The 25,269-nt window shown below is 38.1% G+C and overlaps 1 protein-coding gene across 1 annotated transcript in view; it reads left to right on the top strand.

The window, feature by feature from the left end:
- Positions 1-25,269, top strand: part of FOXP2 (forkhead box P2) — a 691,137-nt gene that overhangs the window by 101,132 nt on the left and 564,736 nt on the right. Inside the window, exon 2 of the mRNA XM_036328924.1 lies at positions 17,709-17,853. The gene's annotated coding sequence lies outside the window, so the exon portion shown is untranslated. The remainder of the gene's footprint in view (positions 1-17,708; positions 17,854-25,269) is intronic.

The following is a 25,269-nucleotide window of genomic DNA, read 5'->3' as shown; positions in this document are numbered from 1 at the left end:
TTGGAGGGGAGGGCTCACTGAGTCCATTGCTCTGTGCATATTTATCTCTTTCTTGCAGGTGGAAATCTTAGGGGAGGTCTCAGAGACGTATCTTAATAGAATATTCAGCTTTCCAGGTGTGCTTTTTCAGGGTCGTGGTCTCCACTGATTGGCCAGTCATTAGTCAGTGTAGCTGGTCCTGAGGCAGCCACAGCACCAGTTGTCTGTTTTTGCCGCTTTTCTGGGCGTGGAGCTGAAATGCAGCTGAGGCCTAGATGTGATCTTTAGGGAGGGGACGATCGGGGATCCACATCTTGTGAGGGAGGGTAGGTTACCAGGGGGCCAGGTTCTTTTCTTTCCAAGTTTTTCCCTTTGCTAGGCATCCGGGGCTCTCTGCCTTGGTGAATTTCTGTACTTGGCTCATCGTCCTTGCAGTGGGGGGGTCTCACAGGGAGCTCAATTCCTATCTCTGCCATTTACACTCTGAGATTTTTCATAAAGTAGTTTCTTCTGTGAATCTCTCCTGGAAACCTCCAAAGTTGGGGGTGATTCGGAAATTCACAGGGTCTTCCCAGTTAGAGGATCCTGGTCATTCACTGACAACTAGCTGTATGTCAGGCATCATGCTTGACCAAAATTTTATGTAGGTAATTTCTTTTCCCTAAAATAATTAATGTTTAAATATTCCGTTTTCTAAAATGTACTACTATTACAATTACCATTTAGAATGTAATTTTGTATTTCTCTTTCAAGCCCCTTAGGTGAGTACAGTTTGTTGGGTACATAAGCATTGATCCTATTTTTCATAAAACACAAAGAATATCTTTTATGGTCCTTATGAGAGATTTATTGTATCGTTTAAAACAAATTACCATATATGATTTTTGCAAAATACAAACCTATAATTTTGGTTTGGGTTCTAAATTTTAATGTTGATTCAGAAATTCAGAGTAGGTATTTAAGACCAAGTATTTTATTTTAAATTTTTATTGTTGCTTTTTTCTTGCTGCCTTTACAATTCTCTTTTTGTCTTTATCCCTTGGCATTTTAATTATGATGTGTCTTGGTGTGAGCCTTTTTGGGTTCCTCTTGCTGGGATTCTCTGGGATTCCTGAACTTGTAAGTCTATTTCTTTCAACAGGTAGGGGAAGTTTTCTGTCATTATTTCTTCTGATAGGTTTCCAATATCTTGCTCTCTTCCTTTTGGGAGCCCAATAATGAGAATATTTGTACACTTGAAGTTGTCCCAGAGGCTCCTTATATTATCTTCATATTTTTGGATTCTTTTTTCTTTTTGCTCTTCTGATTGGGTGTTTTTTGCATCCTCATATTCCAAATTGTTGATTTGATTTTCAGAATCCTCTACTGTACTGTTGAATCCCTGTAAATTATTCTTGTTAAATATATATATATATTATTGATTTCAGGGAGGAAAGGAGAGGGAGAGCTAGAAACATCAATGTTGAGAGAGAGTCATTGATCGACTACCTCCTGCATGGCCCCTACTGAGGATGGAGCCTGCAACCCAGGCACATGACCTTTACTAGAATCGAACCCAGGACCCTTCAGTCCACAGGCCAACACTTTATCCATTGAGCCCAACTGGCTAGGGTCCTATAAATTATTCTTTATTTCAGTTAGTGTATGCTTAATTTCTGACTGTCTCATGTCTTTGAAATTCTCACTAAGATCCTTGAAAGTCTCACTAAGTCCCTTGAAGTTCTCATTAAGATCCTTGAGCAACCTTATAACCATGGTTTTGCACTCTGTATCTAGTATTTTTCTTAGTATTATTTAATTGAGTTCTTTTTGTGGAGATTTCTTCTGTTCTTTTATTTGTGACATGTTTCTATGTCTCCACATTTTGGCTGCTTTCCTGTGTTTGTTTCTCTATATTAGGCAGAGCTGCTATGTCTCCTGGAATTGGTAAAGTGGCCTTATGTAGTAGGTGTCCTGTAGAGCCCAGTGGCTTAGCCTCCCCCATCACTTGAGCTGGGCACTCTAGGAGTGTCCCTGTGTGGGCTGTGTGCACAGTCTTGTTGTAATTGAGCCTTAATTGCTATTGACCTCACTGAGAGAAATTGACCTCCAGGCCAGTTGGCTATGAGGACCAGCTGCAACTTCAGTGGAAGAATTGGTGTGCATGAGATACCCCTATGGGGCAGGACTTACTGCAGTAGAGCTTTGGTGCTCACTGAGTCTGCCCCTTGATGTATCGCTTGTGGATGTGTAGAGTTGTAATTTGGTATGGTCTAAAGTTGTCTGCTTGGTGGACTGGCTTTGGGGTCCCCTGAGAAGGTGCAAAGTCAGCCACTGCCTGGGGCCACCCAGCAGGAGCTACAGAGGGATCTGCAGATGGCTGCTACTTGTATTGGTCTTAGAAGTAGCCCAGTAAGGCCAAGTTGTGAGCAAGGGAGGCTCATACTAGTGCTGGGTCTTTGGTCTCTTATTGATAGGAATGGGGCATGCTAACACCAGCAGCTACTTGTTTGAGAGATTTTATAAAAGTCTGAAGCCTGAGCTAGGACAGGCCATTCATATGGGAAAACTGCTGCAAACAGCTTGGGTGGGGCTGCAAATTGGATGGGGTGGGATCTCAGGGAATCACCAGTGTGGAGTGAATAGTGTGAGCCTGGCTGATGGAAACTCAGATATGACTGCCTGCAACAGAGGAGATCCCAGGACAGGAACAATGACTCCTACGAACACCCCATCTGTGAGAAAGCCACCCCAGAGTTTCTGCCTCAATGCCGCAATCTAATTCCTCCCCATGTGTCCTTAAATCCCCCAAAGCCACTACTCATCAGTGGAGCACAGAGGAGCAAGTCCACATAAGTTCACTGCCTGGGTCTCCAGCAGCCTCCATGTCACTGAGCTAAAATCCCTGCTGGTTTTTACTGCCCAAGGTTTTGGGGGCTTCTCTTCTCAACTCTGGATCCCTGGGCTGAGGAACTGGTATGGGGCTTCTCACAGAAGGCCTCCACAATGGAGATATATGTGGTCCAACACATGGGTGCTGGACCAACCCATTCTGCACCTCTGCCCCTCCTTCCAATCTCAGTGTGCTTTCTTCTTTACTTCTCTAGTTGTAGGAATTCCATTCAGCCAGATTTCAGGTGGTTCTGAATGATGGTTCTGCATTTTAGTTGTTATTTTGATGTAGTTGTGGGAGGCAGTGAGTACAGGTGTTTACCTGTGCTGCCATCTTGGTTCTCAAAACCAAGTGTTTTATTTAACAATGTTTTAAAAAATATGTTTATTATTATTATTATTATTATTATTATTATTATTTAGAGTGATAGGAAGGAAGAGGGAGAGAGAGATTGAAACCTCAATTGGCTGACACATGAACACCATGTACTGAGAAATAAGCCTGCAATCTGGACATGTTCCTGATCAGGAATTAAACCAGTGACCTCTTAGTGCATTGGTAAATACTCAATGACTGAACCACATAGGCCAGGTTTGACTGTCTTAGTAAAATTTGCCTAATACATTTTTTACAGAAGTAAGTTGTATGGTTGTCCTGTATGAGACATATCTTTGAAAGGCTTATTTAGAACTTGGAAATAATGGTAGTGAAAATAATTCCCTGGAATTAATTAATATAAACAATTAAGAAGTGTTTAACATAACTGTCTTTGTTGGATTTATACAATCGCTCTGCTTCTACCTTGCTCACCATGCTTTGTCACATGGTTTAGAAATATCTTTGTAATAAAGTTAGGTTGTTAAGAAAGACACAGATGGATAAGACATTCTCTGTTTTCGTATAGTTTGTAATTAAATGCAAGAAATCAGGTCTGTGGAAAAATGCATTGTATGGTAGATTAAGTGAACAGTTTTTGATAGGGAGTTGTAGAGGAAAAGCTATGTGAGTTGATGACTTATCGTTAAGAAAATAAGCCAATGCTTCATGGAAGTGATGGTAATTGAATTGAAGGTTGAAAGGTATGGTAAAATTTGAACAAGTAGAATTTGAGAGGAGCAAGGCATTCTAGGTGGAACCAATTCAGACTTTAAAGAATGATAAAGGTGAACATGGTGCATTCAGGTTGATTCTAGAATGCAGAAGAGATTACAGGAACAAAGTAAAGGAGGGGCATATTTGATACTAAGGTGAAGGTTTAATAAGTGTTGGTGTATTGGTTAAAGATTGAGGAGACCATTCTGTTCAACACTAATTGATGTACTTGTCATAAAAACACCAGGGAACTATTTGCATAATTTGAAGTAAAATGTATTGAATTTAGATATTAAAGTGTGGCACCCTCCCCCCTATGCCAATCCAATAGATTATACAAAATATTATCTATTTGGACAATTTATTAGGTCTGGTATGTTCTGCAAAGATTAATGAGGAGAGAGATGTTTAAAGGTATTTGGTCGATGTGAGAGATATGAATTTAAACTGTAATTTGAGAAATGATGAAAGAGTCGTTATAGAGAAAGAAGAGAGTCTTGTTTTAAGATCTTTTATATAGACATCTGTCAGTTTTTGATTTGTATTTAAGAAAACATGAGTATTTTTTTATGAAGAGACAGTTTGAGATAACATTCTCAAGCTATACAAGTCATTATTAATTTGAAGAAAGATTAGAACGAGAATCTTCAAGTGAGGATATTTAAGAGGTAGTAGAGGACAAGGAACTGAACAAAAGAGAGAATGAAAAATTGCATTCACAGATTGTTTAGGTAATACAATTAAATAGCAAGAATTTCTCAATGGATTGTATACTAAAATATATTTTTTTATTGGTTATCCAGAAATCAGTTCAAATTTTCCTCACAAACCATGTTATACGTGTCTTCAGGTCACCACTTCAATTTAACCATGAGGTAAAAAAGGTGCTCAATGTCCCTTATAGAGTTTGTTAATATTTACTATTTTTTAAATATAAAATTATTTTAAAAATTGGGTCTCTCTCTCTTTCTCTCTCTCTCTGTCTCCTTCCCTCCCTCTCTCTCTCACACACACACATACACATACACAATGATTTTTTCAAACTCTCTTGAAAATTCAATTTGACAAGACTAAGCTTGCATTTACTAGTATACACAGCAAATGCCACAATCTAATGGGGGTTAAAACCACATCTTCATATTTTCCAAAGTACCCTAAAATTTATTTTATTCTGCACCTAGTTGCTTTCCACATTTGTTTGGCTATTTTGTTCTGTGATCCTTATGATGTTTTTGATGTTTATCATATTATTATTTCTATTAATATTTGCTTTGAAACCTAACCGCTAGATGTAACTATTTTTATAAGTGAAACATGCTGGGATTTAAAAGCTATATGAGGAACAGATCTATTATTCTAGTGGGTTGAGAATCCCTTCTTGTCTTCTGTTACCTTTGAGTCCTCTGCAGGACTTTATTTTCTATTTACCTGATCCCTTGCTTTCTTGGTCTTGGAAGAATACCATCAGATTTATATTTCAGAAAACAAACAAAAAATGTCTGCCAGGGAAAGACATCTAGAAATGCGGAACCCTCTTACAGGGCCAATGCACAAAATTTCTAGCACAGCCACTCATCTTGTGCTCTGACATAGGGAGGACAGAGGGGACTGCAACTGTGAGAGCAGAAGCCAGAGTTGGGGGCTGTGGGGTTAGAGCTCATAAGGCAGACACCTCTGGTTTCCTGTGATGAGTCATTCTTTCACACTGTGGAGGACATCTTTCTCATTCAAACATTTGCCATCCATGTGGTTTTGCCTAGGGGGAAGACATTGATCTATCTTATTGCCCCCCTGTGTGGACTTTCTGAGGCCCATTAAGAGACTGAGAATAACAATTAGCCTGTTGGAAAAACTCTAGACACACTTGTGAACTTGTGAACAATTGTCTGAGGACTACTGAAGACTGAATTCAGTTGGCAGGTAGAGGCGGTCTCTGGAATCTTTGAGTCTTTGCCTGATCTAATTAGACAGAAGCAGTGGTTGCCACTGTCCTGCACTAGAGATTGAGACGCATAGAAGATCTATCTAATACATACTCACAAATTCTAATAGGTAGCCAAAAGGAGGAGACAAAAAAAAACAAACAAAAACAAAATGCAAAAAACAACAAAAAGCAAATGAAAGAAGAAGACATAAATGTAACTGAGATAAGAAATTTATCTGATATAGAGTTCAGAATAATTATAATAAAGTTACTCAACAGCATGAAAAAAGACATAGTAACTATGAAAAAATGGAAATAAAGAATGACATAGCACAAGTAAAGAAAACATTGAAGGAATATACAGCAGATTAGGGGAAGCCGAGGGTCAGATCAGTGAATTAGAAGACAGGGTAGAAAAAAATCACTCAATCAGAGAACCAAAAAGGAAAAACAATTAAAAAATAGGATGACAGCTTAAGAGAGCAGTGGAACAACATGAAATATAACAATATTCACATAGTAGGCAAAAGGGAGAAAGAGATAGAGAACATGTTTGAAGAAATAATAGCAGAAAACTTCCCTAACCTGCTGAAGGAAAAAGTCTCACAAATTCAGAAGGCACATGGAGTCCCAGGCAAGAAGAACCCAAACAGGCCCACACCCAAACACATCATAATTAAAGATAAAGAGAGAGTCTTAAAGGCAGCAAGAGAAAACAAACTGTTACCTACAAAGGAGCTCCCATAAGGCTGTCAGATGATTTTTCATCAGAAACTCTACAGCCAGAAGGGAATGACATGAAGTATTCAAAGTAATGGAAAGCAAGGATCTGAAACCAAGCTTACTATATCCATCAAGGTTATCATTCAAGATAGATTGTGAAATAAAGAGCTTCCCAGATGAAAAAAAAAGGCTAAAGGAATTCATCACCACCAAGCCAGTATTAAAATAAATGCTAAAGGGACTGCTGTAATGAGAAGAAGAAATAGAGAAACCTAGGCATATAGAATTAAAATGGCAATAAGTAAGTACCTATCAATAATAACTTTATATGTAAATGGATTATATGCTCAAATCAAAAGATGTAGGGTAGCTAAATGGATAAGAAAACATGAACCATATATAGGCTATCTATAAGAGACCCACCGCAGAACAAAAGACTTACACAGACTAAAAGTGAAGGGACGGAAAATAATTCCCATGCAAATTGAAAAGAAAAAAAAAACTAGGGTAGTAATACTCATGTCTGATAAAATAGATTTCAAAATGAAGACCATTATAAGAGACAGTAAAGGTCACTATATACTACTAAAGGGATCAATCCGACAAGAGGCTATAACCATGGTAAACATATATGCTCCCAATATAGGAGCACCTAAATATATTAAAAAAACTTCTAGAGGACTTTATGGTAGAGATTGAAAACAATATAGTCATAGTAGGAGACTTTAACACCCTGATGATTTCACTAGATAGATCTTCCAGACAAAAATTTAACAAGGGAACAGTGAATCTAAAGGACAAACTGGGTCAGATTGATTTAATTGAGACTTTTAGAACATTTCACCTCAATGCTGCAGAATATATATTCTTCTCAAGTGCACATGGGTCCTTCACAAAGATAGACCACATGTTCGGACACAAAAATGTAACTACAAATTCAAGAAGATCTAAAGAAGATCAAGAATCTTCTCAGATCACAGTGGAATGAAATTAGAAATCAACTACAGTAAAATCACCCAAAAACATTCAAACACATGGAGGCTAAATAGTATATTATTAAACAACTAGAGGCCTGGTGCACAAAAATTTGTGCACTTGGGAGGGCGTCCCTCAGCCTGGCCAGCGACCATTTGCAGTCTAGGACCCCTTGGGGGATGTCCACCTGTCGACTTAGGCCCACTCCCCGGGGGATCAGGCCTAAGTTTGCAGTCAGACATCCTTCTGGGAGCCAGGGGAGCCCTCAGGGGATGTCTGACTAAAGGCATAGGTCCCCAAGAGAGCTGTGATGAGGAAGCTAGGGTGACAGAGGAGCTACGCTGTCCCACCCCACCGCCCTCGGTCGGGTCACACACAGGACACACGGGCAGGCCGGCGGATCCCTGTGGCCCGGCCAGGCTGCCCTGGGTCAGGTCGCACATGGGATGCCCACAGCCCCAAGTGGCAAATAGCAGGCCCGGATGGGAGCGGGGTATGCGGGATGGCGCTTACCCGCCCTGCCTGCAGTATGCAAATTAGCCGCCATATTTGTTGGTGGTTAATTTGCATATCATGCTGATTAGCCAATGGGAGGTGTAGCAAAGGTACAGTCAATTACCATGTTTGTCTATTATTAGATAGGATGAATGGGTTAACCATGATATCAAGAAAGAAATGGAAACTTCCTGGAGCCCAATCTGGTTTAGCTCAATGGATAGAGCATCAGCCTGTGGACTGAAGGGTCTCAGGCTCGATTCCAGCCAAGGGCACATGCCTGGGTTGTGGACTCGATCCCCTGTAGGGGGAGTGCAGGAGGCAGCCGATCAATGATTCTCTCTCATCATTGATGTTTCTATCTCTCTCTGCCTCTCCCTTCCTCTCTAAAATAAATAAAATATATTTAAAAAAAGAAAACTTCCTGGGAACAACTGAAAATGAACACACAACAACCCACAACCCAAACTCCCTAAGACACAGCAAAAGTAGTCCTGAGAGGGAAGTTCATAGAACTCCTCACAAAACAAGAAAAATTAATAATGGACTACTTAACCCTACAACTTAAAGAAGTATAAAGGGAACAATAAGAAAAACCAAAAGTAAGTAGAAGGAAGGAAATAAAGATTATAGCAGAAATAAATGACATAGAGACTAAAAAAAAAAAAGATATACAAAAAAATCAATAAAACGAAGAGTTGGTTCTTTGAAAGGATAAACAAAATTGATGAACCATTAGCCAGACTCATCAATAAACAAAGAGAGAGGACCCAAATAAATAAAATCAGAAATGAAAGTGGTGAAGTGACCACTGATACCACAGAAATACAAAGGATTGTAAGAAAATACCATGAATAACTATATGCCAACAAGTTGGACAATGTGTATGAAATGGACGCGTTTCTAAAAAAAAAAATACAGTCTCCCAAAAGTGAATCAGGAAGAATCAGAAAACCTGAAATAGGCCAATAACAACTGATGAAATAGAAGTAGTAATAAGGAAACTCCCAGCAAACAAAAACCTAGTTCTGGATGGCTTCACAGGGGAGTTTTACTAAATATTCAAACTATCCTGTCCTTCTCAAACTATTCCAAAAAATCCAAGAGGAGAGAACACTTACAAGATCTTTTTATGAGACCAGCATTATCCTAATTCCAAAACCAGATAAAGGCACTACAATATCACTGATTATTAACAAAATATTAGCAAATTGGATCCAGCAATATGTTGAAAAGATCATACACTATGACCTTGTGGGATTTATTCCAGGGATGCAAGGCTGGTACAATATTTGCAAATAAATAAATGTGTTACATCACATAAACAAATTGAAAGTCAAAAATCACATGATCATATCAATAGGTGCAAAAAAAATTCAACAATATCCAACACACATTTTTGATAAAAACTCTCAGCAAAGAAGCATAGAGGGAGTATATCACAACATGATAAAGGACGTATATGACACATTGATAGTGCACATCACACATAATGGGCTAAAAGTAAAACCCTTTCTCTTAAGAACGGGAACAAGACAGGGATGCCCTTTCTCACCACTCTTATTCAACATAGTGCTGGAGGTGCCAGCCACAGACACGAAGAAGAAATAAAAGGCATAGAAATTGGAAAGGAGAATTAAAACTGTCATTATTTGCAGATGATGTTGTACATAGAAAACCCTAAAGACTACATCAAAAGACTACTAGAATTAATAAATGATTTTGGCAAGGTAGCAGGATACCAAATCAACACTGAAAAATCTATGGCATTTCTATACACCAATAATGAATTCTCAGAAAGAGAAACTAAACAAACAGTCATTTGCCACTGCAACAAAGAAATTAAGATACTTAGGAATAAACTTAACCAAGGAGGTAAAAGATTTGTACTCAAATGTTGAAAAAAAGAAATAGAGGAATATATAAACAAGTAGAAAAATATACTGTGTTCATGGATTGGTAGAATTAACATCATTAAAATGTCCATACTACACAAGGAAATCTACAGATTCAATACAATCCTTATTAAAATACCAACAGCATGTTTCACATATCTAGAAAAAAATACTCAAAAAATTTATATGGAACCAAAAAGAACCCCGAATAGCTGTAGCAATCTTGAGAAAGAAGAACAAAGTTGGAGGAATCACAAAACCAGATATCAAGTCATGCTACAAAGCCACTGTAATCAAAATAGTGTGGTACTGGCACAAGAACAGGAATATAGATAAATGGAACAGAACAGAGACCTCAGAAATCAAACCAAGCCATTACACTAAAGTAATATTTGACAAAAGAGGCAAGCGCATACAATGGAGTCAAGTCAGTCTCTTCAATAAATGGTGTTGGAAGAATTGGATAGATACATGCAAGCAAATGAAACTAGACCACCAACTTACACCATAAATAAGAATAAACTCAAAATGGAAAAAAGACTTAATTGTAAGGTAGGAAACCATAAAAATCCTAGAAAACCATAGGCAGCAAAATCTCAAACATCTCTCATAGCAATATGTTTGTGGGTACATCTCATAGGGCAAAGGAAAATAAGGAGAAAATAAACAAATGGGACTACAGCAAAAGAAACCATCAACAAAACGAAAAGGGAGCCCACTGTAGGGGAGATCATATTTGGCAATGATACATCTGATAAAGGGTTAATATCCAAAATATATAAGGAACTTGTACAACATACAAAAGGAAGACAAACAATCCAATTAAAAAATGGGCAAAGGTCCTAAATAGACACTTCTCCAAAGCAGACGTACAGATGGCCAAGAGACAGGAAAAAATACTCAAAGTCACTGATCAGCAGAGAGATGCAAATTAAAGTGACAATGAGGTATCACCTCACACTTATCAGAATGGTTATCATCAACGAATCAGCAAATGACAAATGCTGGTGAGGATGTGGAGAAAAGGGAACTCTACTGCACTGCGGGTGGGATTGCAGACTGGTGCAGCTGTTATGGAAAACAGTAGGGAGTTTTCTCAAAACATTAAATATGGAACTGCCATATGACCCAGTGGCCCCACTTCTAGGAATAAATCCTAAGAAACCTGAAACAACAATCAGAAAGAATGTATCGCCCCATATGTTCATAGCAGCACAATTTATAACAGCTAAGATCTGGAAGCAGCCCAAGTGCCCATCATTAGATGAGTGGATAAAAAAGCTGTGGTACATTTGAACCATGGAATGCTATGCAGCCATAGAAAAGAAGAACTGCTTACCCTTTGAGACAACAAGGAGGGACCTGGAGAGTATTATGCCAAGTGAAATAAGTCAGTCAGAGAAAGACAAGTATCACATGATCTTGCTCATATGTGGAATCTAATTAACAAAATAAGCTGATGAATGGAGTGGACCCAGAGACATGGAAGCATGGAACAGAGGGCGGGATCTTGGAGGGAAGGTGGAGTAGGATTTCAGAAATAAGCTCGTGGCCCCGATTTAACCATGAACTTTAAAAAAAATTTTTTTTTGATTTTTAGAGAGAGGAAGGGAGAGGGAGAGAGAGATAGAAATATCAATGATGAGAGAGAAACATGGATCGGCTGCCTCCTGCATACCCACTGCTGGCAATCTTGCCTGCCATCTGGGCATGTGTACTGATGGGGAATCGAACCAGTGACCTCTTGGTGCATGGGTCGACGCTCAACCACTGAGCCACACAGGCCAAGCTATTGATTCCTTTTAGTTCAACTCAAAAGATATCCTTTGCCCTATTTATCTCCAGCAGGAGTTGAAGTCCTTTTCTATTTCACTAGGTTCACTCTACTAGGTTTCCCATATATACACAAATATATATATATATACACTGAGTGGCCAGATTATTATGATCACCCCATCAGTACTTTGTTGGGCCACCTTTTGCCTTCAATACTGCAGCGATTGATTTCTCTTGGCATTGACTCCACAAGATGTTGAAAGGAGATGCAAGGACTCTGACTCCATGCCTGATGAATAGCAGTGTCCAGTTCTGTGAGATTTGATGGTTGTGGAACCAGCTGTCTGATGGCTCTTTTAACTTTGTCCCATGAATGCTCAATTGGATTGAGATCTGGTGATTGTGGGGGCCACCTAAGCAAGGTAAAGTCTCCCTCATGTTCTTGAAACCACTCCTGCACAATACGAGCACCGTGGCATGGCACATTGTCTTGTTCGAAGAAGCCATCTCCATTGGGATACGCCATCAACATGATAGGATGAACTTGATCAGCAATGACACTTAGGTATGTTGTGCTATTCAGATGTTGTTCCACAAGAACTAAAGGGCCCAAATCATGCCAGGAAAACATGCCCCAAGCCATAACACTGCCCCCACCGGCTTGAAGGGTTGTACTCATGCATGTGGGGTGCATGCTTTCATGCTGTTTCTGCCAAATTCTCACTCTGCCATCTGCGTGATGCAACTGGAAACGTGATTTATCGGACCACATGACTTTTTTCCAATGTTCGACTGTCCAATCCTTGTGTTCCTGTGTGAATTAGAGATGTTTTATCTTGGTAACTGCAGACAGCAAAGGTGTTTGAACATGCCTTCGGCTTCCATATCCCATATAATGTAGTGGACGGCTAATTTGCCTACAAATGTCAGTGGTCATAATGATCTGGCCACTCAGTGTATATGTTCAAAGGCTGTTAAATCACGTTGTTTACACATATCTTCAGAAAAAAACCCCTCTACTGTTGTGGTAAACAGCCTGCTTTCCTATGTATAATGACCTTCTAGCAACTTCAGCGCGAAATTATAGCTAATTTGCCTACAAACGTCAGGTGATCATAATAATCTGGCCACTCATTGTATATGTGTGTGTATATGCATATATAAGTACATATACTGTATATACACACTAGTATATATATAGGCTAGTATATATATGTATATACATACACTAATATATATATGGTACAACTCTGTTGTAAACATATTTATTTATTTATTTATTTATTTATTTATTTTGAAAAGCCATTTCATAAATTAATTTGGGGCCCTTGTCAAGGACCCAAAGTAAATAATACAAATACAGTAGTAGGGCCTCTTGCTTGTCAGTTGGAAGGTGCAAATGAAATGAAATATACAGAAACAGCATGCAAAATTTTGTAAAAAAAAAAAAAAAAAAAAAGAATGGCTTGTTAATATATTTTTATAGTGATGTCAAGATGGTTCTAGTTGCCGAAACCGGTTTGGCTCAGTGGATAGAGCGTCGGCCTGCGAACTGAAGGGTCCCAGGTTCGATTCCGGTCAAGGGCATGTACCTGGGTTGCGGGCATATCCCCAGTAAGAGATGTGCAGGAGGCAGCTGATCGATGTTTCTCTCTCATCGATGTTTCTAACTCTCTATCTCTTTCCCTTCCTCTCTGTAAAAAATCAATAAAAAAATAAAAATAAAAAATAAGATGGTTCTAGTTCAGTGAACACCTCGCCCAGGTGGGAGGGTGACTCAGGCTGGCTCACCACATCCCTTGTACCTGCATCTCCCAGTTCAGGTGCCTCGCTGGTATCCTGTGGGTTCTCAGGGTTCCAGGAGCTTCATGCTCACACCTTCCTTTCTCAGGTGTCACCTGGAATCTTGCTCTATGGATGTTTCCCATAACTCACCCCTCCCTGAAGGGAGTTTTGGGCTTGGTTTACCTTGCAAAGGGTCTGATGAGGTGCTTCAGGCCCCGTTAGTAATAAGGAGTGTTGTCCAGAAGGCAGCATCTCCTAAGCTTTTCCACAAACAGCCCCATTAGGCATCACACCTTCTGTGTGGTCACATATGTTTGGAAAAACAGTGTCCATCTGGCCGGCATGGCTTAGTGGTGGATCGTTGACCTATGAACCAGGAGGTCATGGTTCCATTCCCAGTCAGGGCACATGCCCGGGTTGTGGGCTCGAGCCCCAGTAGGGGGTGTGCAGGAGGCAGCCGATCGATGATTCTCTCTCATCATTGATATTTCTCTCTTTCTCTCCCTCTCCCTGCCTCTCTGAAATCAATAAAAATATATTAAAAATAAAAGGAATAGAATCTTGTTCACTCTAATCCCACCAAAATACTTTTGTCATGTAGCAACATCAGAGAAAATGATAAAAAAGAAAATAATTTGTTGATAAAAAAAATAATATATTAATGATACTTTGGATGAATGTATAAAGTCATTATCCAAACTTGGACATTTTTGAGAAGGGATAGCTGTTAATAATTAAGTATGCCCTAGCTCCGTGGTCGGCAAACCGCAGCTCACGAGCCACATGTGGCTCTTTGGCCCTTTGGGTGTGGCTTTTCCACAAAATACCACGTGCGAGCGTGCACGTACAGTGCGATTGAAACTTCGCAACCTATGCGCAGAAGTCGGTATTTTGTGGAAGAACCGGTATTTTATGGAAGAGCCACACTCAAGGGGCCAAAGAGCCACATGTGGCTCGCGAGCCCGGTTTGCCGAGCCGCAGTTTGCCGACCACTGCAGCTGGTTTGGCTCAGGGGATACAGCATCAGCCTGTGGACTTAAGGGTCTTGGGTTTGATTCTGGTCAAAGGCACATGCCTGGGTTGCAGGTTTGATCCACAGTACTGACATGCAGGAGGCAGCCTATCAATGATTCTCTCTCATCATTGATATCTCTCTCCAGTCTCCTCTGCAATAAAAAATATATATATTTAAAAATAAATGTTATTATTTAAAAAATAATTATGAATCACAGCTATCTCATGCAATCCAGGAGGCATGCTCAGCCTGATTGTAGCTCACATCTATTGAGAGCTACTTATCGGTTAGACACTGAGACAAGTTCTTTACCAGTATATCTTATCCAATGACTAAGAGTTAGGTTTGCTAGCATTAATAATTATTTCTTTTTATATACTGAGCTAGAGGCTCAGTGGATGAATCTGTGCATGGGTGGGGTCCCTCGTGGTGTCCTGCGGGGATCCGGCCCCAGCTCGTGCCCCCAGGCTTGCAGCCCCAGCTCATGCCCCCAGCCTCACAGCCGTGCAGTCCTGCCTGGCAACCCGCGTGGCCTGGTGCCACCCCCTCACCTGCTCCACCATCCTGTCTACGGGGTGAAGATCAGAGACGGTGCCCCCCACTCCCCCAAACACCCCGCTCCCTCAGTGCCTGGGAGCTGGGTGGCGGCCCCGCCCCCCACGGCCACTGCTGGTTGCCATCTGCAGGGCGATCAGCGAGGCAATCCGGCCCCCACTCACACCCGCCTTGACCTGGTGCTGCCCTCTCACCTGCTCCACCATCCGGCTGCAGTCCCACTCTCATCGGGACCCATCAGTGCCTGCAGTGCCTCCACTGCTGCCCACTGCCCGTGCTGCCTCACTGACACCTGCCATGTTCAGCACCTCCTCCTGCCCTTGTCAAACTCCTGGTTGAGGGGACAATTTGCATATTAGGCTTTTATTATATAGGATTCACTGACAAAAATGTGACTTTGATGACTTTACTGAGCTTAACTGTTTATTAAATAAAAAAAACTGTTACTCACTACATATCAATTTCTGTCCTAAAGAATGAGGAAATGAAGATGATTAATACATGGTTTTCATTGTTAATGATCTACCAGTATAGTTGACAGAATCCGGGGATAAAATTTCAATGCAATTTGGTAAAGTGTCATGATGATAATGTAGTTTGTGAGGATCCCAAGTAGTATTTTGGTACATTATGTAATGTATTTTTTAGGTTTAGGATTATAGCATAATTGGACTTTGCAAGGTAGAGTTTGCTTTTTCGTGAAAAGAAAGTTTTATCAATGGAAAAGATAATGTAAAGCTAACTGTATGTGTAAGTTGTTTTTTCTCTGTCCTGGAAAGTATAGTTGACATGATGTGAGTATAGTGTGTATATGTGTGTGCATGCGTGTGTATAAGAGAAGGGGGAAGGGAAGGAGAGAGGCCAGTTTTTTATCACAAAGGATGCATTTCTATATCTACAATGTAATTTTAGCTACATTCAACCTATATTCTGTGAAGGTCTAGCATATTTCTCTGACACATGTGGTAGATATGTATGGCATTAATTAGCATAGGTATTGCTATAAATGACATGACAATTCAGGACAACAAAATGGTATTTGTTACTGATGTCAATCATTCATCCTTTGTCAGTTCAAAAGACTTCCCTAAAGGAATATGCATTGATCTTCACAGATCCAAAATACAGCAAAACCATTTCTGTGTTCTACAAACAAAAGATTGAAGTACCTATGCTTGAAAAGCCATATAAAGATATTCCTATAGAAAGTATATAATGTTTGTAAGTTTTAATGTTAAGATTGTTAAATTGGGTCAAGATTCGTTGAATCTTTCAAAAAGAAAACATAATAGTTGCATGTAATCCAAAGATCTAGTCTTGAATTAATTTCCTCCCTCAGTAGTTTTAATTTTTGGTAGTCATATTTGTGCTTTTGTTTCACCTTCAAATAATTTTGATATATACCAGTGATTACAAGTAGAGCTTGCAATGTTTAAAAACTGAAGAGGATCACACAAGTATCATTTTGTGTTCAGATTGATGACAGAAAGAGGTACCCTTGTGCCCACGTATTTTTTTTTTGTATTTAGCTATTCTGATAGATATTGATTGACTTCATTTGTTTACTATTTTTCCAATATACTTAAAAATAATAATCATAAGTGTAATAGTTTTGACTTTAAGCAAAAACTGGCTTTAAAGTGCTAGCAGACATATTTTCACAAAACATCTATATTTTATTTCCATTTTTCTCCAATGCTCCCCTACATTCTTATTTATTATTTAATGGGAGGCAATTAATAACATTAAGGTAAGGATAGAGGGTATGACACACATTTAAGATATTTATCTTATTTCATTTTAATGAGGCAGAAAAAATTCATTATTAGAACCTTACATTTGTAAAATATAATTAATTCTCTTAAAATTACGAATTTACATACCACAAAAGGTCAGGGAATTATACATCATATTTCTGTGTACTTGTATGGGTAGGATATGTTGCATTTTTACGTCTTATTGATGTTAAAGAATTGGCATGAAACCAGATTTCAAATGTACTCATGTCATGCATTCTAATTTGACCAACATGCCTTGTTTGAATAGCAGTTCCCCAGCCTTTGCGCCATCGTTGAAGTCCTTATTCCAGATTTTTTGCCCTGCCTTATAGACCCTCTGACATCTATTTCTGGTCTGTCTGAGGCTCTCAAAATCATTTTTTTTATTATTCCATTAACAATTTAAAAATGGATTTTTCTTCATACTTTCCTAATCATCCTATAATTATTTAGCCTTCAGACATTAAAATGAATGAGTAAAAATATTTGATATCTAATCATCTCTTCCAGTCCATTCAAATTCATGGATTTGTAAAATTATGTTAAAGTCTTTAAAAAATACATTTGAGTAGGCTTTTGTAGTCATTTGGATTTTGATAATTAATTTTCTCATGTTATCCTGCTTAGCTATAAAAAGGAAAAAGAAGATAGATATGGGTTTCTTTTAGTGGTGTTAATTTAAAGTACTTGATTTATTTATTAATAATATTCAACAATGGCAATTCCTATTGTCTCTGTTCACCTTGGATTCAACAGAAAATAATGAGATGCCTCCACCCCCAGCACATTAAAAAAAGTTTAATGCATTTTGTAATAATTGATTAAAAGTATAATTTCCCTCTAGATCAAACAAATAATAGAAGTCTGTTCAAGCTTTGTCCTGACCTATTCTGGAAGTAGAAGAATACCCTGGAGAAAGGAGCATTGTCAGTACAAAGACTAAGACTCCTCAATCCTGGGAGAGAGACTTAAACTCTAACCCTCCAAATGTAAGTCATCTGTACTTTATATTTTTCATCCCTCAGTTTTTGTGGCTATTCAGGTATTGGTAGAAACATATATGATGACAATGTTATTTGGATTTTTTTCTGGATGACAAAATATACAGTGTTTTGGTTGGTAACTTTTATACATCCATGTGTGTTAATATTTAATAACTAATATGATAAGGTAATGATTTACAATAATAATGTTTAATGCAAAATGGGTTAATTTTAATTTTACTTTCTGGTGCAGAAATGTTAAGAATGTTGAGATTATTCTGATGAAAAGAAGGTGACTTCCTTTGATTTAGTATCTGCAATTGTGTCATCATAATCCCTTTTTGCTCTAAACATTGGTTCTTTTTTTCTTTCATATTTCTTCATACCTGAGAATAAGACTATCCTAACATATCTATTTAAATACACCTTCCAGTAAGAGAGTCATTAAGTCTTTTTCCCACTTTGCATGGTGAAAATGAATTGGACTGAATTCATATTCATAGTCTATTATAAAAATATGTAAATTTTGTCAGCTCAGTGTATTGAAAAGACTGATTTCTTGTCCTGTTAGGAAGAACTTAAAATATGTGGGTTGATTATTATATGGAAACACAGAATTCAGTTGCTGTTTAGAAATTAAGAGAATGGGAGGATTCCAAAATGGAGGCAGAGTACGTGGAAGCTACACTGACACTCTCCCAGGACCAAACTGGAAATACAACAAAAATACAGAAAAAACATCCTGAAAAATCACCTGAAGACTAGCTGGAGAAAACCCAGATGACCAGGGATGGAAAGTGGAGATTGCATAGAGACTGGTAGGAAGTGCAGAGTTGTGAAAGGTCTGGCCGGGATCCCACAGACAGCAGCTGAAGGTCCAGAGGGATATCTCAGCTCTAGAGAATTCCCACTGAGAACTCTGTGCTCTAAACCCCAAGCTGGGCTCCCTGGCCCAGAGAACCAGAACTGAGAAAGTTGCCCACATAACATCTGGCTGTGAAAAGCAACAGGGTTGCTGTACTCCAAGGAGAGATGGCTGGAAATGCAGGCACCCTCTTAAAGGGCCAACACAAAAAATTTAGAGTGCAGCCATTCACTTTGTGCTCCAGCAGAGGGAGGGCAGAGTGGACTGGAACTGTGTGGGCAGAAGCCAGGTTTGGGGGCTCTGGGGTTGGAGTTTGGAGGGCAGCCACCCCAGTCTCCTATGCTGAGTCATTCCCTCATACTGCAGAAGACATCTTTCTTTGGTGAACCTTTACCATCCAGGTAGTTTTGCCTGGGGGAAGGCAGTTGACCTACTCTGTTGGAAGACCTCTCCCCTCACCCTGTGGTTGATAGTCTGAGGCTAATCAAACCTGAGTGTCAGTAAGACTGCAGGTAGCGTTGGATATCTGGAGGCTTTGAGTCTTTGCCTGACCTAATCTGGGGCCTGGGGCTAGGAAAAGCAGATCCTGGTGCACATCTTGGTCCTTGCCAAAGACACACAGCCCCAGCAAAGAGAGCCATAAAATGTGGATTGCTGATAGCTCCAAACAGGGGACTCAGGGCCAGTCACAAACAGCATCTGGCATTGTCCTGCACTAGAGATTGGGAGTTGTAACGCATCTACCCAATATGCATAAACAAATCCAAACAGGCAGCCAAAATGGGGAGGAAAAAACAAAACAAAACAAAACAAAAAACAGGCCCCAAATGAAAGAACAAGAGAATTCTCCAGAAGACCTAAATGAAATGGAGATAATAATTTATCAGACATAGAGTTCAGGATAATTATGGTAAAGATGTTCAACAACATGAGAAAAGATATAGTAACTATGAAGAATGACATAGCATTAATAAAGAACACAGTGGAAGGAACATTCAGCAGATTAGGGGAAGCCAAGGATCAGATCAGTAAGATGATAGGGTAGGAAAAAAATCACTCAATCACAGAACCAAAAAGAAAAAAAAAAAACAATTAAAAAGCAGGAGGACAGCTTACAGGAGCTGTGAGACAACAGGAAATGTAACATTTTTTTTTTCATGGGAGTACCAGAAGATGAAGAAAGTGAGCAAGTGCTAGTGAATGTCTTTGAAAATAATAGCAGAAAACTTCTCTAACCTGGTGAGGGAAAAAGTCATACAATTTCAGGAGGCACAGAGAATCCCAAGCAAGAAGAACCCAAACAGGCCCACACCTAGACACATCATAATTAAAGTTTCAAATATTAAAGACAAAGAGAGAATCTTAAAGGCAGCAAGAGAAAAGCAAACTGTTACCTACAAAGGAACTCCCATAAGGCTGTCAGCTGATTTCTCATCAGAAACTCTACATGCCAGAAGTGAATGACATGAAGTATTCAAGGTAATGTAAAGCAAGGATCTGAAACCAAGATTACTATAGAAAGAGTACCCATAAGGCTATCCTTCAAAATAGACAGTGAAATAAAGTACTGCCCAGACTAAAAAAGACTAAAGGAGTTTATCACCACCAAGTCATCACTGCAAGAAATGCTAAAAAGACTGCTGTAATGAGAAGAAATAGAGAAACATAGGCATAAAGAATTAAAATGGCAATATATAAGTACCTATCAATAATAACCTTAAATGTAAATGGATCTAAAGCTCCAATCCAAAGATTTAGGATAGCTGAATGAAGACAAAAATATGACCCAATTATATGCTGTCTATAAGAGCCCCACCTCAGAACAAAAGACTCCTAAAGGATGAGAGTGAAAGGATGGAAAAAAAAAATCTCCATGCAAATTGAAACAAACAAACAAAAAAAGCTGGGGTAGCAATACTTATATCTGACAAAATAGACTCAAAATGAAGGCCATCACAAGGGACAGTAAAAGTTCACTACATACTATTAAAGGGATCAATTTAACAAGAGGATACATGCACTCAATATATTAAAAAACTTCTAGAGGACTTTAAGGGAGAGATCAACAGCAATACAGTCATAGTAAGGGACTTCAACCCCCATTAACTTCCCTGGATAGATCTTCCAGACAAAAAATTAACAAGGAAGTAGAGACTCTAAATGACACACTGGATCATATGGATTTAATTGACATTTATAGAACATTTCACCCCAATGCTGCACAATATACATTCTTCTCAAGTGCACATGGGTCATTCTCAAAGACAGATCATATGTTAGGATAAAACAAATGACTCTACAAATCAAGAAGATTGAAATAATATTAAGCATCTTCTCAAATCACAATGAATGAAATTAGAAATCCACTACAGTAAAAACACTCAAAATAGATGGTGAAATAAAGTGCTGCCCAGATAATAAAAAAGGCTAACCACATGGAGATAAATATAATGTTATTAAATAATGAGTGGGTTACCAAAGAGATCAAGAAAGAAATCAGAAAGTTTCTGGAAACAAATGAAAAAGAACTCACAACAACTCAAAATCTCTGGAACTTCCCTGAGAGGGAAGTTCATAGCACTGCAGATCTTCCAAAAAAAAAAAAAGAAAAGAAAAGTTCATAATAAACTATTTAACCATACAACTTAAAGAATTAGCAAGAGTACAAGAAAAATCCAGAGTAAGTTGAAGGAAGGAAATAATAAAGATTATAGCAGAAATAAATAACATAGAGGCTAAAAAACAATACCAAAAAAAATCAATGAAGCCAAGAGCTAGTTCTTTGAAAAGATAAGTGAGATTGATGAACCATTAGCCAGATTCATCAAGAAACAAAGAGAGAGAACCAAATGAAATCAGAAAGGAAAGCAGTGAAGTAATAACTGACACCAAAGAAATACAAAGCAAATGCTATGAACGACTATATACCAAGAAACTACATAACTTTGGTGAAATGGACAGATTACTAAATATATATATATATGATATCCCAAAACTGAATCAGGAATAATTAGAAAACCTGAATAGTCTAATAATGACTGATGAAAGAGAAGCAGTAATAAGAAAACTTCCATCAAACAAAATCTCTGGTTTGGAGGGCTTCACAGGGGAGTTTTACCAAATCTTCAAAAACAACTAACACCTATCTTCCTCAAACTATTCCAAAAATCCAAGAGGAAGGAACACTTCCAAGCTTTTTATACTAGGCCAGCATTATCCTAATTTCAAAACCAAATAAAGACACTATGAAGAAAGAGAATTACGGGCCAATATTCCTGAAGAACATAGGTTCTAAAATCCTGAACAAAATATTAGCAAATCACATCTTCAACGTACTAAAAGGACCATACACCATGACCAAGTGAGATATATTCCAGGGATGCAAGGCTGCTACAATATTCACAAATCAATAAATATGATATAGCATATATACAAATTAAAAGTCAAAATCACATGATCATATCAATAGATGCACAAAATCCAATACCCATTTTTTTATAAAAACTCTGAGCAAACAGGAATAGACGGATCATATCTCAAAATCATAAAGGCAGTATATGACAAACCTACAGCCAACATAATTCTCAATGGGCAAAAACTAAATCCATTTTCCCTAAGAAGAAGAACAAGACAGGGATGTTCACTTTCACCACTCTTATTCAACATAGAACTGGAAGTCCTAGCCACAGCAATCAGACACGAAACAGAAATAAAAGGTATCCAAATTGGAAAGGAGGAAATAAAACTGTCATTCACAGGTGACATAATATTGTACATAGAGAACCCTAAAGACTCCATCAAAAAACTTCTATATTTAATAAAGGAATTCAGCAATGTAGCAGGATACAAACTTAACACACAGAAATCCATGGCATTTTTTGCACAAATAATGACTTTTCACAAATAGAACCTAAGTGAACAATCCCATTTATCATTGCAACAAAAAATTAAGATACTGAGGAATAAACTTAAACAAGGAGGTATAATACTTGTACTCAGAAAACTGCAGGACATTGAAAAAAAGAAATAGAAGAAGATATAAGCAAATGGAAGAATACACTGTGTTCATGGTTTAGTAGAATTAACATCGTTAAAATGTCTATGTTACCCAAGCAATCTATAGATTCTATGCAATCCCTATTCAAATACCAATGGCATATTTCACATATCTACAACAAATACTACAAAATTTATATGGAACCAAAAAATACACCAAATAGTTGCAGCAATCGTAAGAAAGAAGAGCAAAGTTGGAGGGATCACAATATCAGATATCAAACCATACTACAAAGCCTGGTACTAGCAAAAGAACAGACATATAGATCAATGGAATAGAACAAAGACCCCATTAATGGACCCAAACTATCATGCTCAATTAATATTTGACAAAGTAGGCAAGAACATACAATGTAGTCAAGACAGTCTCTTCAATAAATGGTGTTGGTAAAATTGGACAGGTACATGCAAAAAAGTGAAACGAGACCAATCACTTACACCATACTCAAGAATAAACTCAAAATGGATTAAAGACTTAAATGTAAATCATGAAACCATAATATTCTAGAAGAAACCATAAGCAGCAAAATTTTAGACATTACTTGTAGCAATATATTTATATATATACATATCCTAGGGAAAGTAAACTAAGGAGAAAATAAGCAAATGGGATTACATCAAAATAAAAAGCTTCTGAATAGCAAAAGATACCATCAACAAAATGAAAGGGGAGCCCACTGTATGGGAGAACATATTTGGCAATGATACATCTGATAAAGAGTTAACATCCAAAATATATAAGGAACTCATACAACTTAACAAAAGGAAGACAAAAATGGGCAAAGGATCTATATAGATACTTCTCCAAAGTGGACATACAGATGGCCAGGAGACATGTGAAAAAATGCTCAAAGTCACTGATCATCAGAGAGATGCAAATTAGAATTACAATGAGGTATCACTTCATACCTTTCAGAATGGCTACCATCAACAAATCAACAAATGACAAGAGCTGGCGAGGATGTGGAGAAAAGAGGACCCTAGTACACTGCTGGTGGGAATGCAGACTGGTGCAGCCATTATGGAAAACATTATTGAGTTTTCTCAAAACATTAAATATGGAACTGCCATTTGACCCAATGATCCCACTTCTAGTAATATATCCTAAGAAACCTGAAACACCAATCAGAAAGAATGCATGCACCCATATGTTCATAACAGCACAATCTATAATAGCTAAGATCTGGAAACAGCCCAAGTGTTCATCATTAGATGTGTGGCTAAAAAAGCTGTGGTACATTTCTACCATGGCATACTATGCAGTTGTAAAAAAGAAGGATCTCTTACCCTTTGAGACAACATGGAGGGACCTCGAGTATATTATGCTAAGTGAAATAAACCAGTCAGAAAAATACATGTATCACATGATCTCACTCATTGGTGGATTCTAATGAACAAAATAAACTAATGAACAAAATAGGTCCAGAGACATAGAAGCATGGAATAGATTGTGGAATCTCAGAGGAAAGGCAGGAGTAGGTGTGTGGGTGGGAAGAGATCAACCAAAGAGCTTGTCTGCATATAATCATAACCCACGGATACTGACAATAGGGTGGTGAAGGCCTGGGGTGGGGGGTTGAGGTGGGTTAGAAGAGGTCAATGAGGGGCAAAGGAACACATGTAATACTTTCAACATGAAACATTTAAATAATGAGAGAAAAAAAGAAATTAGGAGAAGTGATAATTAAAGCTAATATTTATTTTAGGAAAAGTATTTGGAAAGATGTTACTTATCAACACAACCTTTTTTGAAGTTACCTAGTGCATCATCCTTGCGATAAGGCACTTGGTAATCTCTTAACTACCAACTATTTAACTTTTGCTTAACAACCAATATCTCTTTTTCATTCCTCACTGAAAAAAATCAGTGATAGAATATAGCTTTTATTTTAAAAAGTCCAAATTATTCAGTAGAAAATTGATTCTTATTACAGTTGAATGCAATCAAATCATACAGTTCCCCTAATTATCTCCAAATTGAATCATGAATCTATAAAGGTTTTGGATGTGATATTAGAATTGACATAGCATCTGCCGTAACATTGGAGTCTGCAGTGAGAATCCCCCTTCATTTCTAGATTCATGTTTAATTTCATTGTTTAGAACTTTCTGGTAGAACCACATTGTGATCATTCTTGACAATCTATAGTTGTGAGTTAGGATTCTTGAATTTAGCAGAAGCTGCATAAAAAAGAAATGTTGTTGGCTTGGGTCTTAGATGTTCAGTTCAAAAATTCGCTATTATTTAACTTTATAGAAACACCTTAGATAAAGATTACAAACATTATCATTCATTTTACTGACATAAAAAATTGTTTAAAACTTTTTTATTTAAAAGTGTGATAAACTTTAAAATGTTATTTAAGTTCAATGGGTTGGTAGTGAACTCTCATTTATTGGTTTGAAGTTGAAGGATTGGAAAATATTGTTATTTACAGAAAATTTTGCTGTCCCTCTGCTCTACAGTAATGATAATGGCTACAGTATAACAACAATAACAT

The sequence above is a fragment of the Myotis myotis genome, unplaced genomic scaffold, assembly GCF_014108235.1.
Source record: "Myotis myotis isolate mMyoMyo1 unplaced genomic scaffold, mMyoMyo1.p scaffold_m19_p_11, whole genome shotgun sequence".
Classification (NCBI taxonomy): domain Eukaryota; kingdom Metazoa; phylum Chordata; class Mammalia; order Chiroptera; family Vespertilionidae; genus Myotis; species Myotis myotis.
Note: the sequence above shows the minus strand (reverse complement) of the source record. Positions and strands in the feature narration are given on the sequence as shown.